The following is a 21,186-nucleotide window of genomic DNA, read 5'->3' as shown; positions in this document are numbered from 1 at the left end:
TTAAAAAAATCCTCGGGTCAACAGTTACCTACCAGGATCCACTGAATGCTGCTTCTTTTAAAACGCTTTTCTTCCAAAAATCTCTCCTGTTTCTCATGATCGTCCATCGTTCAGTTTCTTTTTTTGTTGTATTTTTTTTTTGACTGATATAAATGTCAGGTATGACAAGTCATTCAGCAGCACTGATAGCCGTCGCATTCGGCTTATAGGCATAGGGCCTGAAAGTCCTCTAAGATAGCATTATATATCTATATACGGCCTACTTCAGTGCTTACGATTTTCAGTGCCTATAAGCTTTTGAAAACCTTGTGTAGAGCTTATTAGCACTGAAAAGCTGTTGGATAGCCTTTTTGGTGCTTACAACAGTACTTAGTGGTTACCTGGGTATGGATACTGTTCCGAAAGAACCTTTAGGTAATAGTTTTTTTTTTTAATATAAACGATTTCTTTTGTAAATTCAAAAAGGTTTTCGATTTTTTGAGAAATTTTTCGAAATTACTTACTTTTCCCCCTTTCAAAAGTTTTGGTCAAATAATTAATTATAATACTTATAATTATACTTAACAAAGATGATCTTCCAAGTTTACCTGAAAATATACAGAAAAATAACAAATGGTCATTATTATAGTAAAACTCACCATTTAGGATTATGAAAAACAAAAGCAAGCATACACTATCAAGTTATGTATCCCAATGTAGAGGTACGGTCAATGCACAACAACATATAAAAATGATTCTAGCTTGAGTAACAACCACCTGTGTAGTTGAGTCACTGGAAAAGCATCGTTTTAAAAACTACTTTATATGGTTTGGTTCAAGTATTCGGCTAGATGTTGGTTTGTACTTTCTGCCATACCGTGAACCTTGTCAATAGCAGGTTCAAAATAAGCTCAACGTATCTCTAGGAGAACCAAGAGGACAATGTCCCTCGGGGCAAAACTCCTTGTTACTTTTAATGCCTAATTTCAGGATGCTGGACATTTTTTCTATACCAAATATTGCATAATATTACAGTCATAAAACAGCAGCTATCAGTTTTGAGTTAACAGCTTAGATAGATATTCTGATCATAACTTCTGAATTCCAAATATAGTAATTTACCGATGTTATCATCCTCCGTTTTTGGACATCCCAGCCAGAAATTTTGTTGCTATATCGAAATTGCAACTGAAATAGTCACACATTTATAGCACCAAAGAAATCGTATTTAATGCACGAAACAGGCATATACATACTAAAGTGGAGACCATATCGAAACATATATACGATTACTGCGATTCCATCCAACATAATTTACGATTTCTCGAAAAATTTCTACGATTTCACCGATTTTGTCCGTCTAAATATACGATTATGCATGATCTTATTACGATTGAGAGTACCAATATACGACTTAAGATTTTCAAATAAAAAAAACAATTGGTGTTCAGTGGGAATCGAACTTAGGTCCTTTGATTGGGAAATGTGCGTTATCTCTATTGACTATACTGCCAAGTTGAAAATAGAGAGTTCAAAGTGAATGGCATGAAACGAATAAAAATTAGCATGATACCAAAGAATAAAAATAGAAAGAATGCCCTATCTTATCTTTTTCTATGTAAACGTCAAGCGATAAGACAAGTGGCGCTCTCTAAGCGTTTCAAGGTGGAAGCTCTATGTAACAGTGTTCGTGATTTGTCATGAGAGAGGGTGGTGTGCGTATGTTTTGGTATCCGCATACAATCAGTAACGCACACTACCACATGAAGGTTGAACTTTCATCCATAGATAGCGCTGCGGTAGTGTCCCCCCGAGCATCAGCGGAGTGGGCTTTCTTGATATTCTTATTCTTTGATGATACGGTGCGAGACTTGTGGTGGGAGCGTTGCTGTTGTGCATTGTGTGGCACCAAAAGCGGTACCGTGCAAGAGTAGGGTGGGGCTAATTTCAAAAAATCTCTCCGATATATGATTTCCCAAGTGGAAAGTGATCTACTAGTCGAAATAAGTGAGCTGTACAAAAATGAGCGATTTCGGTTGATATCTAGGGGTGGCGCAAAGGGTTCAAGTGAAATTTTTGCTAGAACAAACTTTCAAAAAACATTTCGAATTTAATTTTCAAACTTATTTTTTGTAGACTTAATCGGTGATTCTAGAATCCAATTGGACCAAATTTATGCTCAAAATTGCGATATCTCTACTGGTTTCTGAAATATTTGAAAAAAAATGTCGTTTTCAGTATTTTTTGAGTTGGATACCAAAATATGACATTTTTTTCAAATACAGTACTTTTTCGATTATATCACGAATAAAAAAAATCGCGTGATATACTGGAGCGTGATAAAACTGAAACATATATTTTGCGAGTGTTTTTATTACTCAAAATACATCTAAATACCAAAAAAGCAAATAAAAAAATGAACGAAACATCAAACCACGCAATGAAAATTGAAAATTTCATGCAGCATTTTGAAAGAAAAAAAAGGCCAACCATCAATAAAGATCAAGAAGTCATCCTAGACTGTATTTATGCTGCATTGTAGAGCAATGTGAAGATATTCCTTCAATGCCTCAACTAACTAGTAAAGACGAAATGAAGCCATATGAAATGGAACGTATTAAGTCTGAAATAGCACTCAATAGTTTCCTCGAGTGAACAAGCAATGAGTAGCAGTCTTGAGTATTAGTTAAGTTATGACATCCATGCTGTCGGTATTTGCATGGTAGCAATTAATCATTGATCATTTCATTGTTGAGGTGATTTTAATGATCTATTCTGACGAACATCTTTGAATTCTCTTATGCTAGGAATCTTCCTAATCTTATATGAAGTTGCAAACGGAATGCTATTTAAAGCTTGAATTTTGACATTTCATCAAACCAACTTTGATTGAAATGAGTTAAAGTTGCAGATTTAGACCAAGCCCACTCGTGGGCATCATACTACACACGCAACAGCACGTCGTTAATGATTTTTAATTTCGTTATCCACCCATTTTCGCACCGGTCGTTCGTTTCCATGTGAGTAAAATAATGATCGGTCGCCTTTGCGCACCGGTGGTCTCTATTCTATCCGTACCATCGGTTTTTTGCACTTCATCGCAATAATTTGTGTATTTCTATGGTGTTATTGCAAATCTTATTCAGTATAATAATCTGTGCTCATATTTTGAAAGAAAGGATTTTGGATAAGACTGAAAACAGTTAGTAAAAATTGAACTCAAATAAACAATTCCCTTGGAGATTTGTACCAGTTTTGGTGTGTTTAAAGATATTATTTTCTCAATAATGTACACAGCAAAAAAATATGAAAATTAAACAGCACGTAAATTGAAGATCAACTGAAATTTGCGACAGAAAAATGTAAATCGCCAACATTCAACGTCAGCCGAGTAGTCCGCTGCTGGTCAGACGGCTTGTTTACAGATTTTAAAGCATATTCGCTTTAAATTTACATGCATCTGCTATAAACCACGACAGCCACTCTCCGTCGTCAGCTAAAGAACGGCTGCTCGCAGCTGTGGCGGTTTCCCCGTTGTCTCTCTCAGTACTCTTTGCAGCAGTCGGAGCATGTCGGGAATGCGTGCATTATGGTAGAAGCAGTTTAACTTTGACTGTCTGCTATTCAACAAGCTGAGATAGCCGAGAGAGCTCGGGCGTGCTACTCACACTCCAAGGTTCTGAGTTCAATTCTCGCTCGGATCTCAATTTTTCTTTATGTTTTCTAATGGATATCTGCAATGTAATTTTAAGATCGCACAAAAATTTCCATCATATACGACGGGGTCCTTTTGTTACATTCGATCCGTCATAATTTTACAGGTTTTTTTCGAACTGTGTATGATTGTATTTAATCTCGGTACTCAAGCAATCTTTTTTTAAATTATGTGTTTGTTGCTTACTGTATGACTTGTAGGTTGAATTTTTATCTAAAATAATATCCATCTCTTCGATATCCATGTTACCTTTCTCGCAAGAAATTTATCTGAATTTGAGATTTTGAGCATCTTTTGAATAATTAGGTTTATTGAATAATTACATCCCTTGCATTTCCAACACATTTATAACGTAGTTATCTCCTTTACAACTTCGCGTAGGTCAAGATTTTTGAATCCTGGTCATAGTAGAAGCTGTCTTCTAATAGTCTGCGATAAGTTTGCATAACCTTTTTTCATTAACGTGTATTTTAACTTCAGCTTATTCTATACTCAGTCACAACCTTTTAGTTACAAAGCATCAATCGGAAATCTTAATATATATTGCGATCCTTTGGATGCTAGTATATGAATATTTTGTTGGAAGCAGATTCAATGCGCTTGAAGTAGACTGCGTATTTGTCAAAGTACATAATGAGTCCACTCTCGTTTTTGGCACTTCATACAACAATTGATGTATTTTAACATCCAACACCTTGCTTTTTCTATAACGAGGAACCTACAATATGGCAGTCCTGCACACCGCCTATTTTAATTGATAAAACTTGGCAGCTCGACTACATTTTTTTTAGATTATTATCGGTATGATTAAAGTTTGTTTTTACAAAAATAAATAACCGAAGTGTTTCTATGATATCTGAATTGAGTTAGGTACAGTCAAAGCATCTTTGAAAAATCGTAACTACTCTTATCTAATCTTATACATACGCAGCCAGTACGGAATCACCCTGGAAAGCAATCGTGTTACTTTTCTTGTCATTATTGATGCTTGCAGCATTTATTTACGCGCAAAGATGATTCCTCGAAATACTTGGAGTACAGAATATTTTCTTTCAGCAAGGTACTTCTCGAATTTACAGGGGAGGAAGGATGCGTGGACATATTGTACCAAACGATCCAGATAACATGTTGATGAATATGTTTTAAATATATGAAAATGTGGATAGAAGAGCTGTGAATAAATGTGTAATATTGGAAAGATCTCCCCAATTGTTGGGTTGTTGTTATAGATCTAATGTCGACCTCCTATTCTGTATGATCGGTGTTATTCGCATGGGGTTTTCGCAGATTTTTTTTCTGCTTTGCCTTATTGTTTCTACAAGAGTGAAGTTACCCATTTCGCACACTTTCTTCCTAATGTCTCGTTTATTTAATTTATATTTTTAAATTTATATTTAATAAACCACCATTTTCAAAAGCAGCAATCAAACCAAAACTCCTTTGCCTTTTTCGAAATATTCACGACAAAACGAAAGGCGAGGCACAGCTCTTTCAAAGCGGGGGATCTCAGCCCGGAAAGTGAAGAAAGAAAACCTTGTGGTCACTTATTACCGTCAAATGGTATCTTTCCGGGTTAGAAAATACGCACATCTTCTCACCGGAATCTGCGACGGATGACGATAATTTTGGAACTTGTCGGAACGAACTTCGCGAGTTACACAAGTTTACAAAATAAAATGAAAGTCGTGAACTTCTGTCAACGACATACATTTTTGAAGCACAATTTAGTGCTGATTTCGAAACCGACTTTCAAAAAATTTAAAGTAGAACAGTTTTTGAGTTTTAGCTCAATATCGAGTTTTACAACTTTTCGAAATATGTAATTTACTAAAATTCAAATATATTGCGTTTTGTTCAACCAATTTAAAATCTTTTTCCATAAATTGAAAGCTGAATACAATACCATTCGATCATCTGAATACAGGTTTTGCGTCAGATTGATGAAATTCAAGATATTGACGATTTTTAGGGACAATCTTCTTAAATTTTAGCAAAATTCCCAAAAATTTTTGAAGAAATGTATTTTTTTTTAATAAGAAAAAACCAACTTAAAAATTCTTTCTCGACGTTTATTTGACATATCATATGTGGGCGAGTTACACTAAAAAATTTCAGCTCAATCGGAGCATTGGTTACGGAGAATGATATGTTTGAAGTGAGCGACTTTGCTTAAAAATAGAACAAAAATCGATTTCAAATCATCAACCTTGTATGGAAAGTCGAAAAAAAATCCGCCCTACTGTAATTTTTTTCTTTCGCGTTTTCGAACTCAGGGCATGATTCTACACCAAAAATGATCATCAGCTTACCGAGCTCAAAAATGCTGTAAACTAGTGTTATTTATTTGGACATTTTTCTAAATGTGCAAAACCAAACTTTACTTACTGCGTAGCAACCCCGGCTCAAACATGTACGTGTTAAAATAGCAAAACTCACTGAATCACTATACATTCCTTCAAATATTAGTTTCGAAACAATCGGCCGAATCAAAAACTAAAGGTGTGATTATGAACAATCGTAACTATTTTTATAAGAAAATCAATACATTTTCGTTTTGCATGATTATAAAATTGGCGAAGAAGGGAAAACTTTATTCATAACATACTTAAGCAAAGCTTGTCAATTTAAACCTGTTATTTTTCTGCGTTTGTATTGTCACTCTATCATAATTGTATGTCAGACAATTTGTTGTGTTATTCGTGTAACGATCTATGATATTGTTTGGTTGAAAATTTCAAAGCAAGTAAAAATAAAAATTTTAAATATTTGATGCAAACTAAAATAAATTCCTACCTATACAAAACAAGAAAATCATTCTCTAGAAACTATATACCTTGCAACAAATCCATACTCATGTTCTTTCGTCTCCTCTTTACGCTACCCAGAGAGCTAAACGCGAGAGAGCGCACGAGCCTACGGATAGAGACTGTACTTTGCGTGTCTCTATATTCTAAGCCCTGCTACGAACCGTACGTAAACTTTTCGCTTTCGAGCCCTACTTAGTAGCGACCGGTGTGGTTCACTTCTTTGTTCGGGGCTCTACTTAACGTTAAAACGCTTGATTGAGCCCATGAGTGGGCTTGGTCTTATATAGCTTTTCGTTTGTTAGGTAAATATTTGAAATGTTTTAGAATGCGATTATAGATAATCAAGTTCAGTACCCGGTCTGAAACCCCTTATCTCCTTTGTCACTGGAACCATTCAGTGTAGAAGCATTAGTTTTTTTTTCATAATATAGGTTGAAACATTTCTTATTGGCATATTGTTAGTTTTAATTGGTTAATTTGTATTTTTTGGGAATGGTTTCCGTAAGACTGATCAAAACTGGTGAACGAAAGCTACTAATGTGCAAAAGTATCATACTTATGCCAATTCATACTACTGCCTACTTAGTTTTAAATATGTACTCGAAAATATTTCTATCAAATATCATAGCGTGATAAAATCGAAAAAAAAAACACCGTGCTAGAATCGAGCGTGATATAATGGAGCGTGATTAAATAGAACCGTGACAAAATCGAAAAACCACTGTATCTCGGAAACCAATGGAGATATCGCAATTTTGAGCATCAATTTGGTCCAATTGGGTTCTAGAATCACCGATTTAGTCTACAAAATATAAGTTTGAAAATTAAATTTGAAATGTTTTTTGAAAGTTTGTTCTAGCAAAAATTTCACTTGAACCCTTTGCGCCACCCCTAGATATCAACCGAAATCGCTCATTTTTGTACAGCTCACTTATTTCGACTAGTAGATCACTTTCCACTTGGGAAATCATATATTGGAGAGATTTTTTGAAATTAGCCCCACCCTAGTGCAAGAGGCCCGGAGTTCACATCGCTGTTGGAACCTATACATCACTTATTGTAAGTCATCTGCTAGTATGAAAACCTATATATTTGGTTGAAATTATTGCTACCATGGTTGGAATGTGTCGACAACAACAAAATACAAATTAATGATGAATAACATTTTTTCTTTTTCTCCATCATACAAATATGTAAACAAAACCATTTACGATTTCCGAGATTAAGATTCGACTATTAAAAATGCAGTAACAATCATATGCGACTGTAACAATGAATATACGATTTCTACGATTTCATTCACTTGCTATACGACGCAAAAGTGTGACGCAAACGATCAATATACAACCTTGTTATAGTCGTATACGATTTCACAGATTTTCATCATACCTTTAGGTAGCAAGCTCGATTTAGCAGATTCATATACGATGTGAAGCGACGATTTCCACGATTGAAAGAAATCATATATACGATGCTAGCGAACTTGCAGCTTGACACTAAGAATGTATATTTTTTTCACGATTCTACCCGATTCTGTGCGATCCTACCGATAGTATCTCGCACCTTTTATGTGTATGCATGTGTAGCAATGTGTGGGGGCTGCTCTGGAAGCTCTGATTACAAGGCATACTAGGGGAGCGGACCTGATGGTTAAATCACATGACTATCACGCCGAGGACCTGGGATCGAATCCCACTCCCGACAAACTTGCAAAATGTGAGCTCTTCCTTCGGAAGGAAAGTAAAGCGTTGGTCCCGAGATGAACTAACCTAGGGCTAAAAATCTCAATAATACTTACAAATAATAAAAAAATGCAAGCCAAACAACAAGCGATTCTGACAAGTACACATTACTGAGGAGAATTGCATTACAACCAATTAATTTGAAATATTCCTCCAGAAAAAGACATGCGCCTATCGTTTTTTTACTAGATAATCAGTCGAAAGAGCATACATCGGAATATTGTATTTCAACTACTTCTAAAACAAACACGTTTTCTTTTCTTTTACTATGATACTGGTTACGTGCCAATTGACGTGCACACCTCCAAAATCGAGCGAAACACGCCAGATGATTCAGCCAACCCCGAAAATATCTATTTTCATCCAGACAGGTAACATCGCTGTGCTAGACCGTTCGTCACTGTACTAAAATTAAACCACGCGTGCAAAAAAAAAACGATAAAATAAAACAAACTTCAGCGGATGCAGCAGGTAGTGGAATCTCGTTAATCGATGATGAATATTTCGGGCGTGCTGCTCTCACTACTCGCGGCGACTTCCGATGTTTATACACGCCAAGCCAAATTGCCCACGGACGTCAGGATTCCCCCCGAGTGTGCTTGGCCCCACACCTACCATATTTCGATGACTGAGTGATCCAACCGCGTTCCGGTCCTGGGAGCAGCCATAAACAAACCGCTTCTCGTTTCTCGTTTGGATGCAGGAATTTCCCTCTGTAAATATTTATACCATTCGAAACCGGGTGGAAATCTATGCATCGCACACGGGGGAAAACAAACGCATCAATTTCGCGAATCGTGATCTTGGCGATCATTTCCCGACGCGAAGGGAGGCAGCTGTGCGGTGCCTCTTCCGTCTGGTCTTGTTTGCAAATTTTCAGGGTTATAAATAAAGCGCTTCCATCATATGATCGACGTGTAGCGGCGGGTAGTGCTTTTCTTAGTCATAGAGTAAGACTTGCATTATGAAAAAATCGATATGTGATTGTTTGTCTCCTTTCGAAGAATTTTACAATCCAGAGAAATGGCTGTTGACATCTCTTATCTCTGGAATCGAATTAAAAGATGAGTTAGCGAAGATTGAAAAGGATAACGAACGAGATTTGGGCCATAGAATTGCACGGGTAGAAAAACGTCGGGTCAAAATATTACCTTTTTTCAAAGCTGCAGAACGTAGTTCATTTCTCCTACGCAAAATATAGAAATTGTTGGAAAGAAGAGCACTTTTCTTGCTTAGTAATAGTATAGTATGTGTTGCCAATAGTGTGGCCAGAGGGTTCTTCTTCCTCCTCTTCTTTATGGCTCGACGTTCTTACTGTGACTTGGCCTGACTCACTTCAACTTACTGTTCTTTGAGCACTTCCACAGTTATTAATTGAAGTGCTTTCTTTGCCTGCCATTGCATGAATTTGTATGTTGTGAGGCAAGTACAATGATACACTCTGCCCAGGAAGTCGAGAAAATTTTCCCGACCGGAATGGGAATCGAACCCGCTGTCTCCGGACTGGCGATCCTTGGCCTTAACCACTAGGCTAACTGGAGATGCCGTTTCAGACGGTCTCAGTAGCGTTTTAGAGTGGAGATCTCAGTAGTGCTTCAGGAGGAATCAGAGGGTATCAGGAGGTCTCAGGGGCCTTGTGTTTCAGGGCGTTTGAGGGATCTCAAGAGGGTTCCAGGGATTCTCAGAGACGTTTCAGGATATGTCAGGAGCATTTCAGGAGGGCGCTGGGAGTCTCAAGGGAGTTTTAGGGCTCTCAGGGGCATTTCAGGAGATTCCAGAATGTTTGAAAGGGATACTAGGAGGTCTCATACCAGCAAACAATTTTGCAGTACAAGAGTTGAGTAAACCTTTCTTAAGCAAACTCCAGCTTGAGAAAACGTTGTTTAGCTACTTCTGTTCCTTAGGAGTGGCATTTCAGGGGAGATTTATGGGGTACCAGGAGGACTGAGGAGGGTTCCAGAGGGTCTCATGGGAGCTCAAGTAACATTTCGATGGCCAATCAACCTTCTGTAACTCGAGCGGTTGGCAACCACCGTCAGAACCACGCTAATGCTGAGTATGAAAAGTGAGATTTTCTCAACGTGTTGTACAAAATACAACAGCGTGATCGCCCGAGGGTTAATTGTGTAGAGGTTTTGAGCATCAATCTCATACATTTTATTGTGGTTTTATGATACTGTTAAGAACCTTTTCCAGTAAATTCGACTAAAGGATGTTATTTGGGTGTTTTAGGGGTTCTATAACATTTACCCGAAAACCATTTACCCGAAAGACATTTACCCGAATGACATTTACCCGAACGTCATTTACCCGAATGCGACAAATACCCGAATGCGACAAATACCCGAATGCGACATTTACCCGAATGTGACATTTACCCGAATACGACATTTACCCGAATGCGACACTTACCCGAAAAATAAAAAAAAATGTGTACTTGATCCCCATATGATTTGTCAATAATAAATATGTTATGGCCCGGTATCATATAGCAGGCTTTGGTTAGACCTAACCCTCTAATACCCAAATTTTTTATTTTGATCTTAATATCATTTTTCGTCATCTAAAATCGATTTAAACATGTTTTGGAAGATGATTCTTTTTATTTCTCGATTTTGTGAATTTCAGTTTTTGATTTTTCTAATTTTTATTTTTGAACATCCCCACACTTTTATATTTTTCCTGGAAGCCAATTTGGGGCACGGATTTTTTGAGATGGAAACATTTTGAGATTTTATGATTATTGTTGAAATATTATTATTTTAAATTTTTTTCACAGAAAATTTTATTTTCCGTGTAATTTTAAGGAAAATAATTTTAGAGTGTATTCGATTCCCTTAAACTATTAAACAAGGATAGAATGATTTGGTAAAAATTTAAAATATGTTAATTGTAGCGATTCAATACAAAATAAACAATGACTTCTAAAAGGTGACTGAAACATCAATTATTCAATGATTTTTAAAAAATGTAAATACGCTTTAAAATACACCAAAAACCATTTTGAGATATACAGAACAGTCCTAAATATCAGCCAAAAATATAAAAAAATTGATTTTCCACGAAACAAAAATTACAAAAATGCTCAAACTATACCCCGTCTAAAGGCGGGATTGGGTATTAGAGGGCTAATAATCATCAGACTGAGTGATCATCAAGCACTCTGGTACAGGACTAACTGGCTGTCACAATGCTATTTTAATCAAAGGATTTTTGTTGATATTCTATTATTTTACGGCTCCATCCAATTAGCCCGAACGTCAATCCGAATCAATCAGGAGGTCACCCAAAAAAAGCAAAATTAGCTACTTATATACACGATCACAAACTGGCAGCCATACCGCAAGTATTTTCCACTTCTAAGATTTGCCTTCTTTTTAAAATAGGCTGTTCTTTCGAATTTACATTGTCCACCCTTAAACTGTTGGTCGGCTGGTACTGGCTAAACTGGTAACTTCTCCATATAATGTATTCATTCTTTCCATAAGAGGCTACTTTTGCGAGTTGGAGTTGAAATGTTATTTAGTTTGTTGCAGACGAACTACTAACTCCATAGGAGACCCGTGAATCCATATTTCTATCTATATCCTTTAGGGAACTATTATACATATCTATCGGGGTGATGACCCATTCGGGGAAATGCCTTTTGGAATAATGTCCTATTCGAGGTTATGATGGCATTCGGGGTAAGGGGGTAGAGTTTCTTTAACAGACATAGTATAACTGTGTTGTTTGGTGGCCAAACTATTACCTATCCTTCGGAGATTTTCCCTTCTTCTCTTCGAAGGCTGTTCTTTCGAGTTGCACTGCTGCATATTTTGTAGGCGTCCGAACTACTAACTGCACAACAAACATTGTTGCTGTACAATAGAAGAATAAGTCAAACATAAGCTTAATTTTTGAAATTTTGATTGAATAAGCTGTTATTCAGCTACCATTATTGTTAGTTGGGATGCATATAAGTTTTGTCCTTGTTTCGATTATATGATGTTCTTTTAAATTACACTCTTACATGATTGAGTGATGGATTCCAAGTCTACATCTAAGATTTTTTTCTTCTTTTAATAATGGGATGTTCTGTTTGGTGAACAATCTGCAAACTTTTCTGTCAAATATTATTTTCTAATGATATGTTGATTTTCCGAGGGCTGTTTCTAATCGTTTCGAACTAATGACACCTTGGTCTACAAACAGAGATTTCCCCTTCTTTAAATCATAAACTGTTCTTTGCTTATCAAAAGAACAGCATATGAATCAAAGAAGGGTAAATATCTAGAGTGAACGCTAACAGCGTTAACATAACAAATGTAAGCTGCAGTTATGAGTTTTATTCAAGCATATGCCCTGTAAATTCCTATCGCGGATCATTTCAGGAAAAATTTGATAAAATGGGTTCTTGAGGAATATCAAAATGCTTTTCTGATCCACAATACAAAATAATACATGCACTTTTTAAATAGAACAAAATAAGTGAACTTTATTTACAAAATCATAATTTGTGCATAGTAATAAACTATTCGGGTAAATGTCGCATTCGGGTAAGTGTCGCATTCGGGTAAGTGTCGCATTCGGGTAAATGTCGCGTTCGGGTAAATGTCGCATTCGGGTATTTGGCATTCGGGTATATGTTACATTCGGGTAAATGGTTTTCGGGTAAATGTCTTTCGGGTAAATGGTTTTCGGGTAAATGTTATAGAATCGTTTTAGGGGGTCTCAGGTGCATTTGAGGAACGTCTCAGGTAGACTTAGCAGCGATTCAGGAGGTATAAGGAGGGCTCCAGAGGTTCCCATGGGAGTTTTAGGGAGTCTCAGCTGCGTTTCAAAGTATCCCAGGGGGTTTCAGCGAGGCATCAGAAGTTCTCAAGGGCGTGTCAGGGGTTTTCAGGGGATACCAGAAGGTTTCGGTGGCATTTAAGGAGGTCTTAGCAGGTTTAAGTCGGTTTATGGGGGCTAGGGTGTCTCAGGGGGTCTCGGGGGCGTTTCAAGGGATCTAAGGTGTTTCAGCGAGTCTCAGGTGGCTACGTAGAGTTTATATTGGCTCTCAGGGGGTTTTAGGGAAGCTCCAGGGGGACTTGGGGGTTCATAGGGGGTTCCAGAGGGTTTCTGTGCCGTTTTAGGGGGCTTCAGGGTGTGTAAAGGGTACTGCAGGGAGTCTCAGGAGCGTTTCGCACGCATTGCTCTCGTGTGCTCTCCAGTGTTTTCACCCAGCAGTCACGTCACCAAATGCGCACCATACTGTACTGGGGTGAAATAACTTCAGCGTTTCACTGCAGTGCAAACTCTGACGCAAAAACCTCACTGGGTGCACTTTGTTACACTGAGGATAAGGACATATTCGATTTCAAGGTTTTTTTTTCAGGGGGTTTCAGGAACGGCCCTGGAGCTCCCTAAATCTCTCTGAAGTACACCTAAAACTCCTTGAACCTCTTAAACCCTCTTAAATTCTCACGGAGCGCCAAAAAACACCCCTAAAATCCACTGGAACCTCTACCTTTTTTCCTCAAACCCCATGAAACACCCTTGGCCTAATCGCAAACTCGTAGGAGATAAAAGTTGAAAATAGTTCGTTTATCATCAAGTAAACTAAGCACACGCTTAATTTTGCTTTGTTTTCAAACGCAATGTAATCAGAGCTTTACCCTTCGACAAATGATACAATTTTAACCTCCACCATTCTATAGGCATCTCAGCTGCTGGTACAGAATCGTGGTTGTTACAAAACACTAAAACAAGTCAAAAGATCAACAAGTGAATATTTCCTCGCGCTGTCAGCCGTCACAGGGGAAAACCTACTTCTGTGTATATTTTTCACTAATTATGCTCTTCCCTTCCCAACGACGACGACGACGCCAACCAAACCGTCCGCCGACAAAACAACTTGGTTCGTGGCGTCGTGGTCCTAGGTAGAACGGTTCTTCCCCCCATCGACTACACAAGCCGGCATCAATTCTCCAACAACCCACTTTTCACCGGCATCGAGCAAAGCCCAAGCCGATCGGCCGATCCGATACCGAGTGAGGACACCCGTCTAATTCGGAGCAGTGAGGCAAAGATCACATGAAAAATATCACCCATTTCTTCTCGGACGGAAAACGTTCAAAACAAAACCTCAAAACATGTGGTCATATAGCACCTCTACTGCTGCTGATGGGTGGAGGAACCACCGCGCACCGCGCATCGAAGGTGCTTCAGCCAGCGGGTGGACGACAAGTTGCGGGACGAACTAAAATTAGAAAATGTTTAATTTTAGACTCACATTACACGACCGGTCCCGAAATCGTGGGCCACCAGAGATCTCGAGCAAGCGAGCGGGCGCGCGTTTTGTTTAGAATAGGCAGCAGTAGCAGCAACAGCAGCAGCACATACGGCATCAGATCAGCCAGCGGTACCAGCCAGTCAGTGGTGGTGGCAGTTGTTGGCATTAGTTGAAAATAAGCAAAACAGCGTGTGACGTTACTGCTCTATGGTATAAGCTGGGACGGTCGAAATATGTTCATTGAAAGGTAGGGTGGATAGAATTGTTGACTATTGATTGGAGAAAACAAAACCTTTAATTTTTGGGTATTCTAGGTGTTGAGAACGTTCGGTTTCGGAGGTCTTTTGAAGCAAACTCGTCCTTGTTCCCGATCAAAGTAAGCTCAAAGCTGTAAATTTATTAGTATTAACAAATTTTCATTTCATTTCAGTTTTTCACTTACATATAGTCTCCTTTCACCTCACAAACGGTTCTACAATAATCTTCAATTCAAACAATAATATAGTTATCCTGAAACAAATTCTACATCTAGTAATCATTTAGGAAATATATAATTCTTATATTTACCAAATAAACTCTACGTAATTTCAGCAAATCACTTGATGACACTGCAATTTTGGTGATATGACTCATACCAATTATTTTAGAACACTGACAGAAAGAATGACATTTCGCTGACAGTTTTCATTTCTCGCACACACTGATTGTTTGAGCCGGGGGACTACCCGGTGGCAGGGTTGCCGGTAACATCCTCCCCCCCGTGACGCCCGAGGTCTTTGTCGGCGTCACCATCTTGTATAACATCAAGTACTGCAAGTTTGTGTACAGGCCTGCTAAGTATTCCGCTAGATGTCTCCACATCTGCTCTTCGCACTATTCCATCCTTGCCGGGGTACGTGCGTAGAACCTTCCCTCGTATCCATCCGTTGCGATTTTTTTCGTCCAGTATCACCACTATCATTCCTTCCTTCACTGGAGCGACATCCTGGAACCACTTACTTCGCCGAGAAATCACCGGTAGATACTCGAGAATCCATCGCCGCCAAAATACGTCTGACATGTGCTGAATCGAAGTCCATCCATCTGACAGGGCCTTTTTCACGTCCACCGGTGTCTTCACTGCTTGACGAACTCCGCTGGAACTCTGCATCAAAAAATGGTTCGGAGTTATAGACTCCTGCTGCTCGTTGTTCAGTGGCACGAAAGTCAACGGTCGCGAGTTGACCATATGTTCAGCTTCGGCTAACAGCGTCAGGAGTCCCTCGTCGTCCAGTTTCCGTGTCGTAGGTAACGACCCCAGCGCAGTCTTCACGGACCGTACCATGCGCTCCCAACAGCCACCCATATGGGGCGCCGCAGGGGGATTGAACCGCCACTTGGTGTTCGTGTCCGTAAACGTACTGCTCATCTTAGTGTTGATCGCCTGGAGTTCCTTCTGGAGCTCCCTACTTGCGCCGATAAAATTTGTGCCATTGTCTGTATAAATCTCTTGCGGCGCTCCTCGTCTGGCAATGAACCGCCGGATGGCCTTTTTGCACGATTCAGTCGTCAAACCGTATGCTAGCTCCATGTGGATTGCCCTAACGGTTAAACACGTAAATAGGACAACCCAGCGCTTGACTGAGCTGCGGTCTACTTTTACGCAGTAGAATCCAAAATAATCAATCCCCACAAACGTGAATGGTCGTAGAAATGGTGTAATCCGCAACTTCGGGAGTTGTGCCATCTTCGGTGGAACTGGTGTAGCCTTGTAGACACGGCACCATTGGCAGCGATTAGCTGCAGAACGTACTTCAACGCGTAGCCTCGGAATGTAGAATTTCTGGCGAATTTCATTCACGATTGTTTCGTTATTCGCATGCCGAAACTTACGATGGTACCAATCCAGGATCAGCTGAGTGATCTGGTGTTGTCTTGGCAAAATTATGGGGTATCTAGTGTCATAGCTTACGAATTCCGCCGCTGCAATGCGGCTATCAAAGCGTAAGACGCCGTGTTCGTCTAGCCGTGGAGGCAACTTCGCGATCGAGCTGTTTTTGTCCAACGCCTTCCGCTGATCTTCTTCCACTTCGGCATTCCTCGTCATTGTTGCCACCTCGTCTGGATACTGGTCTGTTTGCGCCATACGCCACAAACTTCGTTCAGCTTTCTGGAGAGCCTCGCTTGACAGCACCCTTGTAGAACCTCGGCGATCACCTCTTGCTCGCCGCAGTGCGATGTCACAAAATTGGTGCACGTATGCGATGCTTCGCAGCAGTCGTTCGTACTTCGAGAAACGGCCGACATCAACTACTGGAACGGTCACTAGGTGACTGAATATGAACGCTGGACGCAACTCTTCCTTCGTTTCGTTCACTGTATCCGACTTATCCTTTGGCCAGCTATTCTCCTCTTCATACAAAAACGCTGGACCTCGCATCCATCTGCTGTCCGGCTTACAGTTCGGCCCTTTGCCCCACTTGGTCGCCTCGTCAGCAACGTTTTTGTTTGTTCCCAGCCATCGCCACTCTTCAACCGTCGATAGACTCAGGATCTCGTTGACGCGAAAGGCTACATATTGTCGGTAGCGTCTAGTGTCCGATCTAATCCAGGAGATAACGTTGCTCGAATCGCCCCAAAAACATGTTCGCTTCACTTTAACGGAGTGTCCTTCCACTATTGTTCTGCGCAACCGTGCGCCAATGACAGCCGCCTGCAGCTCGATACGGGGGATTGATAAAAGCTGCAGAGGAGCAACCTTTGTTTTGGAAGCAACCAGAGCGCACCGTATCTGCCCTTTGTCACGGATGCGAAAGTACGCAGCCGCAGAATATGCTTGTGCGCTGCCGTCTACAAAAATGTGCAGCTCCAATGATTCATAGCTGTCCGAATCGTATCCAGGGAAGTAGCACCGCTGGATTTTAATCTTGTCTAAATCCTTCAGTGCTTGCAGCCACAACTTCCACCGCCCGAAGATATCTTCAGGAATCTGCTCATCCCACTTCACCTTTTCTCTCCACACGTCCTGTAATAGTATCTTGCCTTGGATAACTAGCGACCCCACTAAACCCAAAGGATCGTAGATCCTCATAAGGAGACTGAGCATCATCCTCTTGGTAGGAGCTCTTTCACCTTTCGCCAGTTCTTCAAGGTCTCCTTGCAGGCTGAGATTGAAGCAGAAAGTATCTTCACCGGGTATCCATGATATTCCCAGCAATCGCTCAAATCCGCTTTGACTGTTCATCGTTGAGTGTTTCACAGTGGCCGGTTTGACTTCTCCAATCGCTTCCAGTACCTTGGGCTTGTTGGATACCCAATTTCGAATGTGAAACCCGGCGTTTTGGTGAACTTCCGCGACTTCTAACGCCAACTGAACTCCTTCTTCCTCGGTGTCGACGCTGTCCAGGTAGTCGTCAACATAATGCCTGTTTTTGATCGCTGCTGCAGCTTTTGGGTATTGTTCCTCGTGGTTCGACGCGTTGAGATTCTTGACGTATTGCGACTGACATGGAGAGCAAGTTGCTCCGAAGATCGCCACGTCTGATGCCATCGTAACCATGGGCTCCGATGGGGAATTTCGGAAAACGAATAGTAGTGCGCTCCGATCTTGCCTCCTGATCCCGACTTGCAAAAACATTTCCTGGATATCGCCGGAGATTGCCACCGCTCGCTCACGGAATTTGAACGTGACGGTCAATTGTGGGGTCAGCAGATCCGGCCCCTTCAATAGCATCGTATTTAGCGAGACCCCGTTGACTTTGGCTGCCGCATCCCATATCACTCGCACTTTCCCAGGTTTGTTGGGATTCAGCACAACCCCGAGTGGCAAGTACCAGATCCGGCGTGGATCAAAACTGGACATTTCCTCCTCAGTGACCACATGAACATATCCCTTGGACTGGTAGTCAGCTATCTGTTGACGAACGCTATCGTACAGTAATGAATTCTGCGCCAGCCGACGCTCGAGGCACTTCAGCCGACGTTCAGCCATCGGGCGGCTATCTGGGAAATCGATATCGTCTTGTTTCCACAGCAGACCCGTCTCGAATCTTCCATTTGCTTTCTGCACCGTCGTTTCCTGTAGAATTCGTCGCGCTCGTTGATCCTCTAGTCCTTCCAAATTCGGAGCAACAGCCACACCCAAGCTCTCCACCGAGAAGAACTCTTCGACGTAGTTGTGAAGATCAAGGTCGATAGTTTCTGCACAAATGTGCATCTGTCGATGTTGCAACTGACTCTCCACTCCACGTAAGCTGCCGCAAACTACCCACCCAATGCGAGTTTTCACTGCGATAGGCTCTTGCTCCTTTCCTTCGCGCACTTTAGAGGTGGTCAGCAGATGACTATTGCTGAGTCCAATCAGCAATCCAGGGTTAGCTCTCTCGAAACTCTTCACTGGCAACCGCTGCAGGTGCTTGTACTGTTTAGCTAGTTTATCCAGGTTGATCGACTGCTCCGGGAGCTTCAGGTTCTCAACGGTGTATATTTCCGACAACTGGAATATCCTTTGGCTCCCAGGTTCAGAAATACTCAGCTTCGCTATTTGTGTTGAAGGAACTTTCTTGTCAATTCCGCTTGTCCACTGCATGCACAATGATAGTGCTTTGCCGTCTACTCCTAGTTCGTCGGCTATCGCTTTCTCCAGAAGGGTTGCTGACGATCCATCATCCAAGAACGCATAAGTGTCGACGGTGCCTGACTTTCCGTACAACGTGACTGGTAATATCTTGAATAACGTCGACGAAACGGATTGTTGATGAACAGTAACAGTCGCGTTCGTAGTAGCCAACGGTTTCTCCGGTTCTGGAACGTAATGCAGTAACCGATGGTGGCGCTTCTGGCATCCTTGTACTCCGCATACTTCACCTTCACAAGGCCATCGAGTGTGTGCGACAAGACATCTCCGACACAGCTTCATTTCCTTGACAAATTTCCACCTCTCGTTTACCGAAAGCTTCGTGAACTCTGCACACTTCTCTGCGATGTGCTCGTGGGATTTGCACATCGGGCAGCCTTTTTTCTCACTGCTTCCGCTGGAGTTTGTGTTCGACGACTGTTTCTTCTTCTCGTACGTTGCATGGGTGTTCACGAAAGCCTTTTCCTTCGTCCTCGGCTTTTCCTCCTTCTGCGGCTTGGTGGGCGGACAGATGTTTGTTACGCTGCTCGTAGCAGCCGTCACTCTACCCATGTAGTCGCCAAACGTACGCAAGTTGACGACCGGTTGTTGCTCCTGATACAACTACCAGCTAAATTTGATATTGGCCGGCAGCTTGTCGACGAGCTCCTGAAGCAGGATGGGATTTGAAAGGTGATTTTCCATCCCGATTGCCCTTAGATGTCCACACAGGTTTTGGACAACCAGACCAAATTGGACTAGCGTTTCCAGCCTGTCCGCCTTTGGAGCAGGCGTTGCGCGAACCTTCGCCACCATGTGATGCACGATTTGTTCCGGCCTTCCGTATAGTGTCTGTAGAGTGGCCATGATTTGCGGTACCGTTGACGGATGTAGAAGGAAACTGCTCACTGCGTCCTTTGCGGTACCTTTCAGTGATCGTTGCAGTCGCAGCAGGTTCTCGGAATCTGAGTAGCCACACGCATCTGTTGAATACTGGTAGTTACTTACGAATAGCGGCCACTCAGTAGGATCCCCGGAAAACACCGGCAGCTCCTTTGGAATCACTTGTCTGGCCATTAACTGTTGGCGCGTTGGCCCGAACTGGACTTGTGGAAAATGATTCCCCCCCAACATGTTTATTTCTGGTGGATTAAAGGGGTGGAACTGTGGCTGGCCCTGTTGCCCTACATTTGACTGTCCTAGCTCTTGGTCTATCGTGAAAGTATGAGGCGTTCCTATTCTACCTGGCGCATCTACACAAGGTGTTCCACTAACTGACCTAGCTACCTGCCTAGTATCGGTTTCGCGCAGATTGCATACCGGATCACTTACCATCGCCGCCAGTGGATTACTCACGGGTCTCATAGGTACCGGGACATCCGGGACACCCTGCTGTAGTTGACTCACTGGTGCATCTTGTTGTGAACATGCTGCAGCTCCGTGCGGTAGAAACGGTGTCGGTTGGTGAAGTTGAAACGGTGATGCACCTTGCCACTGATCCACTGCAGCCTGTTGTAGTTGAAACGCCGCAATGCCCCGAGACTGACCATCTGCGCCCTCCGGGTTTTGGAAAGCTTCTTCACGTCGTGCTTCACCTACTTGAACCGACTTCAGCTGTTCGGTTAGTAGACGCTCTCGCTCTTGATATTGACGTAGCTGATCCTCCCGTGCAGATTGCTCCTGCCTACGTTTCGTCTCCAGGACTTGGTACCGTAGTTGGCTCTCCTCCAGTTGCCTCTTCAACGCACTTTCTACTTCCTTCAGCTGTTGCCGCTCCTCTGCACGTTGGTCTTCCAGACGATTCAAACGGTTCACAAGGTCTACCTCTCGCCTACGCCGCACGGTGTGTTGAAACAGGATTATTATCGCACTTTCATGAACCTAAAATATTTTTTCGTTATAAGTTAGCCTTAGCTGTATATATTAAGATTCTGGAGGTTAAAAAATCTTTCATCGGGGAAAATGAAAATAAATTCGATTTTAGTAGTTTACCACTTTTCCCATATGATATGGTATTACGCAAATGTGATAAACCTAGACACCGCTAGAAAAAGTCCCCTTTCTAATAATAAAGTTGAAACCATTTAAAGAGA

At 41.3% G+C, this 21,186-nt stretch overlaps 1 protein-coding gene across 1 annotated transcript in view; it reads right to left on the bottom strand.

The window, feature by feature from the left end:
• The window catches only part of LOC109405980 (dendritic arbor reduction protein 1), a 395,303-nt gene that overhangs the window by 126,756 nt on the left and 247,361 nt on the right, over positions 1–21,186 (bottom strand). The gene's annotated exons all lie outside the window — the stretch shown is intronic.

This window comes from Aedes albopictus, chromosome 3, assembly GCF_035046485.1.
Source record: "Aedes albopictus strain Foshan chromosome 3, AalbF5, whole genome shotgun sequence".
NCBI lineage: Eukaryota > Metazoa > Arthropoda > Insecta > Diptera > Culicidae > Aedes > Aedes albopictus.
This window is presented reverse-complemented; position numbering and strand designations above follow the sequence as displayed.